The sequence below is a fragment of the Salmo salar genome, chromosome ssa15 (assembly GCF_905237065.1).
Source record: "Salmo salar chromosome ssa15, Ssal_v3.1, whole genome shotgun sequence".
Classification (NCBI taxonomy): Eukaryota; Metazoa; Chordata; class Actinopteri; order Salmoniformes; family Salmonidae; genus Salmo; species Salmo salar.
Genome location: NC_059456.1, coordinates 80,780,082 through 80,791,932, shown reverse-complemented (window position 1 = coordinate 80,791,932; position 11,851 = coordinate 80,780,082). Strand labels below are relative to the sequence as shown.

Sequence of the window (11,851 nt, the reverse complement as noted above, 5' to 3'; positions counted from 1 at the left end):
GATGATGGTGGTGTAGTTTGTGTTGTGATAGGAACAGAAGCTCAGGCTGACATCATAAACACATACAAAGTACCTGGGGCGGGAGCGTTGGGGTGTGTGGGTGGCTAGCAGTCGAACCGGTGAGGTGGGACTGGAGGGGGGACTGGGGTTAGTCTCAGACCTGATTGGCCCACTGCAGCGCAGGGGACACACCTGTGAGCGCCAAAGGCTTAGGGGATTGGCTGAAACCTGAAAATTACACCTGTGTGGGGGTGGGGGGGTGGGCTAGATGTAAACCTAGCCCCTTTACAAATTCAGTCTACTCATCTTAAGGAGCTTAACCAGGTAGCGGCGCCGCAAGCTCCCTTGAAACTTGAACCGAGTCAAACCTGTTGATTAGGTTTTTGGTGTTAGTTCTTCGCCTCCTCGTTGGGTGTCTAGTCAAGCCGAGCTAATTCTCTTGCCTGAGATTGACGACTTTTTCAAAGCGATCGTCGTAGAGGTTGTCTCTCTGTGAGAGGAGGGAAGAGGAAGACAAGCATATGAAGCCAGCAGCCAGCAGCCCCAGCATCCCCAGCAGCCAGTGCACATTGATGGCTCTTGTCATGGGTTTCTGGCTCGCTTGACCACATCTGGGAAGGACAGGGTAACTCACCAACATGATATCTCTTTATTTGTTTTCACTTTGATCAGTGTATGATTTCCTCTGACATTATTTGTGATATTTTTGCTTTGTCATCGCCCTTGTTCAGCACCGGCTTACAGGTACACTGAAGCCCAGTTGTGTGTATACTTGTGCAATGGCCAGTAAGTGGATGGCAAGCAAACAAGGTTGTTGGTATTTGTATGCTGTTACAGGAAAATGCGTGTTTCGATGGCAAGCATATCATAAACTGTATCAGATTCCAGTCCATTTAAACAGAAAGAAAAAGAGGGAACAATAGAGCCAAACGTTCATTACTAAACTGGAAAGACCAGTTGGGGCAGGTAGAGGCAAACAGCCAGACTTGTCAAAGGATATAAAGACAGCGGCCTTTTCCCTCCAATGCACATTTGAAGGAACATTTGAGCAGTTATGGTAACGTTATGCTAGTTTTACATCTAGAAAAGCTGATGATAACGAATTGACGAAAAAATCATGTTGAATGTTTTGATTATTTCACAAAAGAAACATTGTTATTATGTATTTAAAAGATTGTATCTATTTCTGATAAACAATTATAATGAAGGCATGGGAGCATTTCTTGTTGATTTAAAATGGCTTTTGATAACTTATCTCTGATACCAGTTGAATAAGAGTCTCATCGCAGCCTTTTGTTAGGATTGTTGCATGTCTTGAAAAGGAGACTAAAATACCAAGGCTAGGCCTGTTCTTACTTGTTTCCTTTGGCATCTATAGATAGAGATTTGAAATATAAATCTCTGTTTTTCTTAACATTTTGATGTGAGAAATAAGAGGCTTCATGTAGTGGATGTATGTTGAACGTAAAATGTCTGCTCGTCCATTTTACTCTCCTGTGTGGTTTGAATTGCAAGTCAATAAGGACTGTTATATATTGTTAGACTTCTGGGATTATAAAATCGCCATGATGATGGTTATGTTTTTGGAATGTTTTATGTTGGCAAGAAGATTAAACTAATCTTTTGCATATTTCATGGAGTTATAAAGGGGTTGTTTATAAATGGAGGGAAAATATGAGGAGTGAGGTGGAAGATTTTGTCTGGTGGTGAGAGAGAGAGAGATATTTGCGCAATTAATACACATACATGAATGAGTCATTTGTAATTGTTTATAGCTTTTTAAAGATTATGGCTATGGTTTGGGTATTACAGATATCACCACTGGTCTGTAGAGAATTTCCATAGAATGTGACTTGCTGTATTGGCAGGCCATACAAAATGGTGGTTGAATTTTTTATATCATTTATTTTAGAGTTTTTTTTTACAGCTTAGAAAACAGACATGTGAAACTAAGAACACATTTACTAGTGTGTTTCCTCTCGGTGAGAGAAAACTGTAGTGCCAATCACGGAGTAAGGTGAGAGGTCAGGAAAAAAAAACATTAAGTTTGTGAACTGAAGAACAGGCAATTTAAATAGGTACAGTATGACTGACTATGCAGTTTGTTCAATAACCGGTTTAAACCATTAACGTTATAGTCGATCTTGATGGAATGCTGTTGCTTTGTGCCTCGATAAATCAATGGCATTAGGTGCTATAAAAATATGTGAAACATTGGCAGGATTTTAGGGGGTTTTTTCCCTTATTTTTTAAGGATATTTTTTTATTTAACCTTTATTTAACTATATGTTAAAGGCAATCTATTTAACGATATGTTAAGGCAAGAAAATATAATCAGACAAATCATGGAAATACATTACTCTTGTCTATTCCTAGCTTTAATATCAATGTGAGGAAAATTGGAAATGCTAATCTATATTTGTGAGACTTATACCAACCCAAACTGAAATATAGATTACTGAATTAAGGCACCATGCATGAGAGAGTCTACAAACCTTTATTGCTTAACAAATGTCTTGCAAATTTCACTCACTCATAGGAAATATTTAAAACTAAATGGAAAGGAAACAGTGATAGTTCTAAACTGAAATATTTAACTCTGATAAAATAGTAGAATAGTGAATAGAATTTCAGACTTAATTCAGTGATTTAGCAGAGGGAATTGAACAAGCGACAAAAGCGACAAATCGAGCCACTAAGCTTTTCTCTCCAGTAGTCTGGAGGGTTAATTAGTGGTGTTGAGATAAGGTTTAGCCTTAAATAAGGTTTTGGATTTCCCTGCCAATGTTCTCCACAAAAATGGCAACTATTGATTAAGGGCCAGGCTGGTTTACCTATCAGGTTGTTCATTTCACAGTGGAGTCACATTCCAGCGGAGAGGGCAGAGTTACCTGATCACGCCTCACTTACAAATCAGTAAGGCTACAGCATGGGCAGACATAAGCGCCATGCCAAATGAACAACAGCTCCAACAACGGAATAACTTCAGCCAAAACAGGGATGAGTTTCAGGGAGAAAGGGAGAAAACTTAAGCGAAGCTAAAAGAAGGAAAGATAACAGAAGAAATTCATAGCAAGTACTTGTTGGCGGTAGGATGCCAAGTACTCCGGTAATACTTGAAACTATAGGGTCTACTTGACTTTAACTTTTATTTCCATTGTCTTCTTCTTCATTCTAAAAGCATTCATTCTAATACTCCTTCTTTCTCACTAATCTCTCTCTCTCTCTCTCTCTCTCTCTCTCTCTCTCTCTCTTGCTCTCTTTCTCTCTCTCTCTTCCTCCTTAGGCCTGCAGCCCTGGTTTATAATGCTGATGATTAACCAAATATAGGCTGCTGCAGAGAGCAGGTCTGCTTGGCTTTCTCATTTCATGGGGCCTGACTGACTGACCGGGAAGAAGCTGAAGTGTTTACAGGCTCTGGTTACTGGAAATTCAAGATATTTTCTCCCCCCTTCCCCCACCTTTAATCACTTTGTTTTGTTACATTCTTTCCTTTTGGGTTCCTTTTCACAACGGTAAGGTTACAGGTGCATTCTCCATTTTCATTCTCCACCTCCCTTTGCTGCCTGTGCTTTTCCCTCCCTTATGCTCTGTCTTTCTCTCTCCTCTCTCCTGCTCTCTCACTCTCTCTCATTCACTAAAGCTCTTCCATTTAGCTCACTGGCAGGATGACTGGAAGTCTATTCTTTATTCTTTCCCTCTGGACACAAGATTGTCTTGATTCTATTTTTGTTTCAGGTTTACAGAAAATTATTCCTGTTTAAAATATATTAAAATAGTTAATTGGTATAAGTATTGCTGACTTACTGTACCAAGTCTCAATATATTCTAACAGTTAATAGCATTTTTTTTTACAAAGCACGATGCAAATAGTTTGTAGGCACTTTTCATTGTCGACTAAATGTATACGTATTTTAATTTTAATTCAGACTTGTGTCACTATTATTTTAAGTGGTAATGTAAATAGAATGACTAATTAAGGAATACTGTAACATACTATATTTGAGTCTTTATCTTACATAAATAGAAATAATGAGCATGCAGCATTACGTCATATGGGATTCTAATGAGTGTGATATTTTCACACTGTGTACAGTACCTGTGAATCGCCCATGTTATTCAGTAAACGAAGGCTGTCTCAATGACCTTCTGCACACACTGCATAGGAACAGTTCAGGTCAGTCCAGCATTCCTCCAGGCTTTCATCACATTACAAACACAAATACATGAGGAACAGGAAAAAGCAAGGCATTCATTTCCCCCTTCGTTTTCAACATTTCATCAAATTACTATTGAAATTAAAATGAGCAGAGTTTGGTGCCAAAACAGCATGTTGCAACAACGTGCTAACTGTGCTAACATCTTCAGTGACATGCGATATGAATACGGAACAACTCCCCCCAAAGCCTTGTTACTTAAGTTTTGATTATGAAAAATGCAGTGGGGTTAGTCTAGAATGGATGTTCGGAATGAGGGAAAAGTTGCATCCATTTTAAGAAAAGCAGCCCTCCCAGCCTTGCTGTGCCATAGAACCAGACCAGTCAGAACAGGTTTGGGCAATCATTAACAGCCACTGTGACCCACTCTCCTGTAACAGCCAGCCTAAGCTACAGCCCCTACTAGAACAAAGACCCTGTCTGCCGTACAACAAGCTGTATTTTTAGTTTCGAGGCGAGTTTCAAATACGTGGTTTCCCCCACTTCATGTCTTGTTCAGGTCCTGAGGGTTAGGTGATATATCGAAACTTATCACTGCTAGTTTGAGTTTGAGGTAGTGAAGTCCACCCAAAGCCAAAATTTGTTGAGTCAACTGAAGTGGGGTTGTAATGGATATTGATGACGAGTTGTATGTGTGCCTGGGTAGGGGGTATACTTGATTTTGTATAGGTTTCTCCTTCTTTCTGTTAAATATAAATGTAGTTTCAGAGATGTGATAGACTGGCCTTCTAATGATCATTTGCGTCCACAGTCAGGGTTGTCAACAGTTTAGAACACCCCTCTCTTTTCAGAGTGGAATGTCCCTGAAGCCTCCATTATGCCCATAGGCGGGGCTTATCCACACACAAACCTACCAAAGCATGGTTAGCCTTTATCAATTTTTTTTGTCAGTCAGAATCAGGAGATATCACAACACTAATATATACAAGAGAAACATGTATTGGAAAATGCTCAGAGGAAAATATTATTAATGCGATCTGTAAAATAATCACTTTTATGACCCATTGTTTGTCTCCTATTCATGTTTGGATGGTCATCCCCATCTTACGAGGCAGCATTGGATATAATCACTCTCTCTAATACTGCCTGGTAATGATGATGGTAGCCATCTGCTAACTACAGTGAGACACCACACAACTTACGACATTAGCTAGCTAAATTAACACACTTTACCTCAACTTGGCGGCCATTTTGTTTCAAATTAAATGGCCTGGTTCCCACTGAAATGGCTTTCAGGATCCATCTTACCTGACAGTGCTGGATTGTACAACTGTGTTCTAACACTGTCTGGTAACGATGTTTCCTGGGTGACTCACATACCTCCAGAGATACTCCTCAGCTATGGACAGACTTAGAGGGTCAGGTGTGACCCCTTGATGAAAAGGCAATACCTGATCAGATTATTAGATTATCTGTGGTAACTGTACTGTGGTAATGGTAGCACTTGACTCCAGTTTGAACTCTATCTTTCTTCAAGGATTTGATGTCTGATAACGTCACTGATAAGAAGACTTGGTTGAGCATCGCATCTGTAATTTTGGCTAGAATTTTGCTAGCATGCAGAGGTGTGCTGGCTATACCAGGAAACTGGGAAGAGAATGTGTTTCCCCTTTTTTGAGTTGACTTGATTCTACATGGGCGATTGTCCTAAATCTTCAGTTTGGCATATCTTTATTACACTAGCTGAAACTACACATCTGAAAAATGATTAGTTTTACGTCATCATTTATTTGTCAAAAAGATAGGCATATGAAGTGCTTATTTTGTGAATCATATTGGAAAAATGTATGGCAGATATGACTGGGGTGCTTTGTCAATCAAAGTAGTTGAAATATCTTAGTGTTACTCAGTTAGGAATCAATTTAAGCAAATGGAGTAGGTTAGTGGCACGAATGGATTGCGAGAACCGAGAGGACAAGTAGAGGAGACAGTTAGGGGCCCTAGCTCACCCAGTCTTTGTATTATCCACTTCCCTGTCCTGTTTTATAGCAGCCCCACCCAGCCTGAGTTAAAGAATACCAGTCGGTTGATGGTTCCACCGGTCGTACTACTCATTTCCGTGTCCCCTCCCCCCTTGCAGCGTATGGCTTTGTGTTGTGTCACTGTGATTGGTTCAGCTCGCTTTACCTGCGTGGCACATCCTGAAACTGACACGAGCTCACCTGAGCACTTACGAAAGAAAGAAACTCAACAACATCCTCCTTGACTACCCCCCAGCCTCCCCTCTCTCTCTCCCTTCATATGAATGATTGCTCTTTTTTATCACTGCTAAGTATATCCCATAGCTCTATCTGTAGTGTCTTTTGTCGTTTTACTAGGCTTTATTGGAGAACAAAAGTGTTTTGCCTCGCATCTTTTTTGTTACAATTAGAATGTTTTTATTGTGTTTCCTTTTTGTCATAAGCAACTGATAAACAGCCATAGACTTGAATGAATTGATCCCTTAAGGAAAACTTCCATCTCGTTCCATGTCTCCCATTTTTCATGGTCTTCCATAAAGAAAAATAAATCCCAATTGAATAGCTAAAGCTTTCAAACAGGCAGCACAGACATAGGAAAATAATAAACAAGGAGCCAGTACAGTCTGAATGTTTGTTTAAGGAGGGAGAATCACCCCACAAATATTGAACCACACCTTTATTGGCTCAACTCATGTCGTTTGCCTTTATCTATGACATAGACACACAGAATGGTTCAATGTTTGTCATATTTTTTCTTTCCCTTTTTTACCCCCTCTCCTTTTCACACGGTTAAAAATACCATTTAGATGTTGCACTGAACCTTAAAGTGGCATAAGAATTTCATTTGTGGTGAAAAGGCACCACATTTTCCCACTTAAGCTGTTTTTCTATATCTTTGACGTGACCAGTCAATCATCAATATGTCTTTTGTCTTCATTGTAAATTAACTCCATATAACATAGTCTTTGAGAATACGAAAAAGACAAACTAGTATGCATGTCTGTGTGTGAGACAGACAGACGGACAGACAGACTGACATACTGTATCTTTTTCAGCCTGTCTCTTCTTGTATCTCATCCTGCCTTTTTTCAGCTGGCTCCCTCTGCGTACAGGGGACGGTTGGTTCAGAGCGTCCTTCAGTCGTAGCTCCATGGCCTGTTGATTGGCGTCTTACCAGACATGGTTAGATCTATTTATCCCTGTCTAATACTGTCTGGTAATGCCGTCCATTGAATGGCATTACCTTCTCCTTTTCCTCTCTCCTTCTTGCATAGAAGTTTGAGCTCTTAGGCCTACACTATGTTAATGTGTGTATACACTGTGTTTGTGTGTGTATATGACCAGAACATGGACACAATGATTGAAATGACAGATGGGTTGAGATATGGTGTTTATGGGGATAAAGACAATAACTATAAAGGAACTTTGCACTGGAAGATTGATTAAGTTGCCAGTGATTTTCCATGTGCCAAGCTTGTGTCAGAGCTTCTTCCTTGAGCAGCGGCCCAGGATGTCTAAAAGAAAGCTATACAGCATTTTGGGATATATGTGATGCCAGAAGTAATTGAAATGCTTTAAGGTGCATTCAAATTCTCTCTCTCTCTCTCTCTCTCTCTCTCTCTCTCTCTCTCTCTCTCTCTCTCTCTAAATGTACTGTATCAATTATTTTATATCTATATGGATGTAATATTATGTTCATGTAAATAAAGGATTTAGAATAACATTTAATTTGGTATTATCTTACTTAAAAAAATAAAGATTTGCGTATTCGCTTGGTGTTCCACACGGTTCTCATGGTTACTAAATTCTACATGGGAAACTTGCCCAGAGTTTGGCATTTCTCCAGGTACAGTAAAACTTGTAACAACTAAGTTGTAGATAACCATATATGTTTGTCAATAAAAATATGACATGAAAATATCAAATAAACCTGAAAGAAAAATAATATTTGACTTTGCGCCTTTCTTTTTGACTGTGATCATAAAGTGTTGTCTGAATGCATTGAATTATTTTTTCTAGTCACATAGTTTTGTTTGAAGGGATATGAATGTGATGATATGCAGGCCTGTCCTTGCTGTTTGCTCCGATCATTGTGTTCAGGGGACTCTTTACCAGGCAGAGCGCAATGCCTGGCCCCAGTCAGGTGGAGATCAGGTTACATCTGAACAGAGCTCCTTTTTAAATGTCTCAATTTACCCATGAGGTCCCCCTATCAGCCAAGCCAAGCCCTTATTGTGTTCCAACTCCTGCTCAAAAGCACCTCCTAACAGGCTGCCCAGTGTGTCTCGTTGTTAGCCTGAGATGCATAGAGACACTTTTCACAGATTTTAGGGCCAGAAATTCACTCTTAAAGCTGGAATCCACATTAAGTGAAACAGCGCCACTGGACTCCCCAGGCACATTTGTGATTGTTTTTGTTTTGTTTATGACAGGAGGAAAGGAGCATCCAGCATCTTGGTAAAATTGTTTAGCACATACTCTGCTGTTCTACGTGCAATGATGTGCAGCAATGTCCCAGGGGAAAAAAACTGTGTTTGAAGGGACTTCTTCGTTGTTGTAATATTGCAAACGGAAGTTGCAGTTTCACCGTTATGGATCGTAGCTTTAACATGCACACATGCACGCTCGCACACACACAGACACACACAAACACACACAAACACACAAATAGCATAACCCCATTGGTGTTTAATTAGAGCAGTTAGAGGCCTGAGGTGTACACTATAAAGCAGGATTGAGGAGTTGTCCTAACTTGCCAAAATATTCTAAAATAAGTTAAACATTTTTGAAACGATGAGCTTGAATTGGGAATGGTCTAATTGACTCAACAACCAAAAAACACATACAGTATATATGTTTAGCTTTCTTAATGAATCAGAAAATCAACAGTTATTTCTGGTTGTTTATCAAAGTTAGCTGGCTAACTCATTGATCCTCTTTGTAGTATACCCCTCTGAGGGGTTGGTTTCCTTGGAACTCTGATTGTATCAGGAGGAACACAAACACAGAGTCCATTCGACCATTTACTAAACCAGGTCCTGGACCCCACTGATCTCCGATGCAGAACAAGAGCTGAGCACGTTAAAAGGTTCAGAGGAAATAGTCTTCATCCCTCGCTACTATGAAATGGTTTTCCAATGCTAATGAATAGGTGTTTGGTTAACAATCAGCCAACAAATGTGTAACTGACTAATACTATGCAATGAATTGCGTCAGTTTTATTTCCCTTGATGCTTTGACTGAACATCCACTTTCTGTGTGAGTTCATGGTCACAAAATGTTATATTCATGCCAAATCAAGGAAGGGGTACACATATATTATTTTTTTGAAACTATAAAAATAAATTACATAAAACATGTAAAAACTTCAGGGGTAGTCAACTATTTTAACATGTTGGCTTTGTGTGACATCACAGACTGCCCGTAGCTGGGAGAGGGAGGATTCCAGTGCTGGTCTGTGCATGCACCAGTGCCATCCGACCAGATTCCTGCGATTCACCACGGAGGGTGAGGTTCACCTGGGTTTACCAGTGAGGTGAAACGGCCCCATAATAGAGGGGCCACGTTTAAGGCCAGGCACCACAGGCTGAATTTACATTTTTGCAACTACCTGTCAATTTTGAGATTTGTTGGTATTTTGGTCTATTAATATTAGAATTTCCATAAAGTATATATAAACATTTTCTTTAGTTTATCATACTATTTTCATTAAAATGTTAATGAATTTTAAACACTTTAAAATGGACATGCATCAATAATTTCTAATTATACATCATTTTAAAGCCTATTTCATAAAGAATGTTACAAACTGGACTATATTTAGTAACTTTGAAGAGTTGGTGATTGGGTCTAAACAGACGTTTGGCGTTTTGTAGAATAAATTGCATGTATTTGTCTTTAACTGACATTTCCCAAAAATCAGACTCATGCCAAGAAATGTTTCTCAGCTTCAGAAGCATTCACCAAATATTGTGTGGTTATCCTTAGATATATTTTTCACACTTGCCCAGAGGGAATTGTTGATTTGTTGTAAATTTTTTATTCTTGAAAAATTAATAAAAAATTTATTTGACATACATGTTTTTAGTTTTTTACAGATACAAAGAGGAAAAATGTATTTATCAACAATCTGCTCTGGACAAGTCCGGTCCTGGAGTGTCTTAACAAAATTAACCCAATATATATATATATATATATATATATATATATATATATATATATATATATATATATACTACACATTATATATATATACACACACACACACACACACACACACACACACACACACACACACACACACACACACACACACACACACACACACACACACACACACGGGGAGGGATCTCCGGTAGAGTGAGTCAGAGAGATTGAACACGTAGTAGGATTTAGGGCATTGTGGCATAGTTGGTATACCGTGCCTTCGGAAAGCTCTCAGACACCTTGACTTTTTCCACATTTTGTTACATTACAGCCTTATTCTAAAATGGATTAAACATGTTAAAAAACTCAGCAATCTGCACACAATACCCCATCATGATGAAGCAAAAATAGCTTTTAGAAATGTTAGCAAATTTATTTTTTTCAGACCCTTTGCTATGAAACTTCAAATTGAGCTCAGCTGCATCCTGTTTCCATTGATCATCCTTGAGATGTTTCTACAAATTGATTGGAGTCCACCTGTGGTCAAATCAATTGATTGCACATGATTTGGAAGGCACATACCTGTCTATATAAGGTCCCACAGTTGACAGTGTATGTCAGAGCAAAAACCAAGCCATGAGGTCAAAGAAATTGTCCGTAGAGCTCTGAGACAGGATTGTGTCGAGACACAGATCTGGGGAAGGGTACCAAAACATTTCTGCAGCATTGAAGTTCACCAAGAACACAGTAGCCTCCATAATTCTTAAATGGGAACCACCAAGACTCTTCCTAGATGTTGGGAACCACCAAGACTCTTCCTAGAGCTCGCCGCCCGGCCAAACTGAGCAATCGGGGGAGAAGGGCCTTGGCCAGAAGGAAGCCCCTCCTCAGTAAAAGGCACATGACACCCCGCTTGGAGTTTGCCAAAAGGCACCTAAAGACTCTCAGACCATGAGAAACAAGATTCTCTGGTCTGATGAAACCAAGATTGAACTCTTTGTCCTAAATGCCAAGCGTCACGTCTGGAAGAAACCTGGCACCATCCATACGGTCGCCCCCAAAGCCAATTCCTCCTTTGGCCGCCTGTCTTTCCAGTTCTCTGCTGCCAATGACTGGAACGAACTGAAAAAATTGCTGAAGCTGGAGACTCTTATCTCTCTCACTAACTTCAAGCACCAGCTGTCAGAGCAGCTCACAGATCATTGCACCTGTACATAGCCCATCTGTAAATAGCCCATCCAACTACCTCATCCCCATACTGTATTTATGAATTTATTTATTTTGCTCCTTTGCACCCGAGTATCTCTGCTTGCACATTCATCTTCTGCACATCTATCACTCCAGTGTTTAATTGCTATATCGTAATTACCTCGCCACTATGGACTATTTTATTGCCTTACCTCCCTTATCTTACCTCATTTGCACACACAGTATATATACATACTTTTTTCTACTGTATTATTGACTGTATGTTTGTTTATTCCATGTGTAACTCTGTGTTGTATGTGTCGAACTGCTTTGCTTTAT

General features: G+C 39.5%; 1 long non-coding RNA gene across 1 annotated transcript; it reads left to right on the top strand.

Annotated features, from left to right (window-relative positions):
- Positions 1–311: 311 nt before the first annotated feature.
- On the top strand, positions 312–10,250 carry LOC123727327 (uncharacterized). The gene is made up of 2 exons (XR_006759251.1): positions 312–625; positions 9,595–10,250. It is a non-coding gene; the product is annotated as an uncharacterized lncRNA (long non-coding RNA).
- Positions 10,251–11,851: the final 1,601 nt, after the last annotated feature.